Below are 3268 nucleotides of genomic sequence, written 5' to 3'. Positions count from 1 at the left end.
AAGTTTCAGACTTTTATCTTCCCAACAGCTATAAACTAGTGATAGCCTTAATAGACAGAAGACTTTTGTAGCAATTCAAGAACATATTTGCAAGTTCTGTTGTCGCGTAAGAAAACTCCTACCATATTTAGTCTTTTACCTGAACTGTTTGGATTGTATGACCTTAGGAATGCTGACTATTACTTGTAGAGGTAGATTTCTATTTTTCAGTATGCTAAGAAAATCTAGGAAATAAAAACCCATATAAGTTTAAGATATTGCCATCCAAACATTTATTAGGTTACTAGGTTTCTGTTGCTCAAGAGAAGATCATGCATATCAGAGGCCTTGATTCATGGTCTTCTGCTAGAGGTAACCTGAAAGGACGGAAAGCTACCACCTTTCTTTGACAGGAACAGGCTCTGTCTTTCATCAGGCTGCCATGAACACTTCCAGCGGTATCCCTAAATCCCTTGATTTCTGTGAGACTACACAGTGGATAATTAGAGGGGAAAAAAAAAAAAAGGAAAAGAACAGATGTTGGGATTCTCCTTAACTGGCAGCACTGTGGCTCGGTCTATATATTCATACACTGGGAAAACCTCTCCCATGGGAAAATGGGAAGGGTTGGATGCAGAGGCCATCCCTGAGCTCACTGTAAATGATGGGGCCAGTAGGGATGATGTCACAAGCACGGAGGTGAGGTCACAGAAAAAGTTTTTTCCTATTGGTCCTGCCAGGCAAGGGGCACCCTGGTTTCCACTGGGTTGGTGAACACAGGGCCTCAGCCTGCAGAGGAGAAGACCAGAGCTGGAGCCCTTCCTCAGGGAAGCTCGGCTGTGCTGGAGAGGTCCTTGCCCGAGTGTGTGCCCAGCCACAGACACTTCTAGACTGGGCTGGTAAAGGTGGAGCAGACAGAAAACAACAGCAAGGGTCAGCAAATACATCAAGAGCAGGCAGGAAAGGCAAAGGAAGATAAGCTTGCACAGCATAGAGAGACCTATGGAAGCAAGCAGCATGGCTGGAACAGATGAGGTCTGTACTGCACCTGAGCAGAAGAGGGAGCCTGAAGAGTCATGCTCTGGGGAGCCCTCCATGCGTCGGAAAGTGAAGGCCAAAAAGAGTCGCTCCTCCCGGGCTGGGCTGGTCTTCCCCGTGAGCCGAATAGAGAGGCAGCTGCGCAAAGGCCAGTTTGCTGAGCGTTTTGGAGCCAGTGCCCCTGTCTACCTGGCTGCTGTGCTGCAGTGGGTGACGCACAAGACCATGGACATGGCTGGGAAGATTTCCAAGAAGAGTAACCAGCTGTGCATCTCTCCGTCCCACTTGCAGATGTCTGTGAAGAACAGCTCTGTACTCAAGCACCTTCTGGGAAACGGGCCCAAGCACCGTGTCAGGCCTGACCCAAAAAGCCAGCAAGTGGCCTCTCCCTCCAAAACAAAGAAGACCAAGAGGATGAAGAGAAGCCACAGGCAACAGGCTGTACCTGCCCATGGTGCTGTCACTGCCGAGTAAAAGCAGGAACTCCTGTCCCATATTGGCACGGCAAGGGCTGTCTTGTTTGCCAAATTACCCACTATGGTCTAACAGTTGAATAAAAGCCCTTGTACTACCACACTGTGCTGGAGAGTGAATTGCAAGTGCTAGGCAACAATGCAGGGAGAGTGAGGCTAAAGGACAGCAACTGCCTGTAACCCCAGGGGCAAGAGGCACCTCGCCAGTGGGGAAGACCCTGCAGTGGGTTTGCTCAGGATCCCTGACTGCCTTCTGGTATTTTGCCAGCAGCTGAGCCTCCAGGGCCTTCTTGCTGCTTTGTCTTCCATGCCCAAATGGTTCCTGTACAGGAGCCTAAGCATGACTACAGAGAGAGAGAGAGAGGGAGGGAGAGAGGGAGAGGGGGAGGTAGGGAGATGCCAGTGACAGCCGCACAGTCTCTGCAGTGATCACTCCATCCACAGCACCGCAAATCCCCACCCTCTTCCACAAGTTCCCCAACACTCCTGGCCCTCTCAAAGGCCAGACCTAGCACATTCAAGAACTGGCTTTCCCAGGTTCACCAAAATTTCTGGAGCACGCAGCCAGACACAAAAGCCCGAAATCATGATGAAAACACACATGACAACAAGACAAAGGCTGTGAAACTTGCCCATGCCCAGTCAAAAAACTGATTCTGCAGTTCCAAGCCAAACACCACAGCCAGGGGCAGGGGAGGCCACTGAGTTTCATCCCCCCACCACACTTATGCATCAGCTTAAATCACACCTCTGATTTCACACCACCAGTCCACAAACCTGTCTGTCATCTCTGGACAAACCACACACGTGAAGATGTCCGGTCCATCCAGACTCCTCCTTGTGGGAGTGAACCCAGCCTCCCACACCCACAATTCCACATGCAGCACCACAGGACACCCAGCCTGTCCACTGTCCCCCACCACCACCTGCCACATCACCCTCTCAGATGAGCAGTTAGGTTTAGCTAACAGAAGAGCCTATGATTATCCTGAGAGGAGGCTGCGACACTCCACTATGAGCAATGGAACTGGTTAGGGTTAGGGCCAGGATAAGGATCCTTGGCTATTTTAATTTTTTTTACATCAAACAGTTACTTGATTAAATTATTAATATGGCAGGAAACTGGAAGAGTGAATGTCCTATGACAGTCATGCTGTTGTGTCACTCTTGTGCTTACATCCTCTTTCTGGATAAAAGAGTATTTGATTAACTGATATAAAGTCCAACAGTTTCAGATGGACACATGAGGATAAATTCAGTTCCAGAAAATAGATTTGGCTTATAGAGTAGCACGTCTTCCCTCTTAGATAAAAGAAAATAACTGACTGTGAGCATCCCTTGTCTTCTGCCCTGTGAAGAGTAAAAGCAAAATTCCAAGCCACTTGTATTGGTGCTTTAGGAGAAGTATTGCCCTTGTAGAGGAGTCAGTGTACCTGCTGTATTGGGAAGAACAGAAGGTCGGGGATGGCAGGAAGAGAGCAAATAGTGGTACCTCATGCATGGACAAGAGGTTAGCTCAGGAGTTACTCAAAGGAATGTTTATAAAGCCTAAAGAGGATTGTGAAGAGTGTGCTGTGGTATGAATTCAAAGCTCACAAAATGTGATGTCTTTGATCTCTTTTGAAAATCTGGTTATTTACTTGAGACATCATCCATATCTAAAAGATATACTAAGAAAATCAAAGGTTTTCAGATACAAAGTATCTTAGACATTATATGCTTTCTCAACGCGTTTGAAAGTTTAATTCCAAATTTATCAGAACTGACTGGCTTGATGG

General features: G+C 47.6%; 1 pseudogene across 1 annotated transcript; it reads left to right on the top strand.

The window, feature by feature from the left end:
• Positions 1-658: 658 nt before the first annotated feature.
• On the top strand, positions 659-1491 carry LOC306945427 (histone H2A pseudogene; annotated as a pseudogene). Its single transcript has 2 exons — positions 659-678; positions 885-1491. The product of its transcript is annotated as a histone H2A pseudogene (transcript).
• The last annotated feature ends 1777 nt before the right edge of the window (positions 1492-3268 follow it).

Source organism: Tetrao urogallus (genome assembly GCF_951394365.1).
Source record: "Tetrao urogallus genome assembly, chromosome: 4".
Taxonomy (NCBI): domain Eukaryota; kingdom Metazoa; phylum Chordata; class Aves; order Galliformes; family Phasianidae; genus Tetrao; species Tetrao urogallus.
Note: the sequence above shows the minus strand (reverse complement) of the source record. Positions and strands in the feature narration are given on the sequence as shown.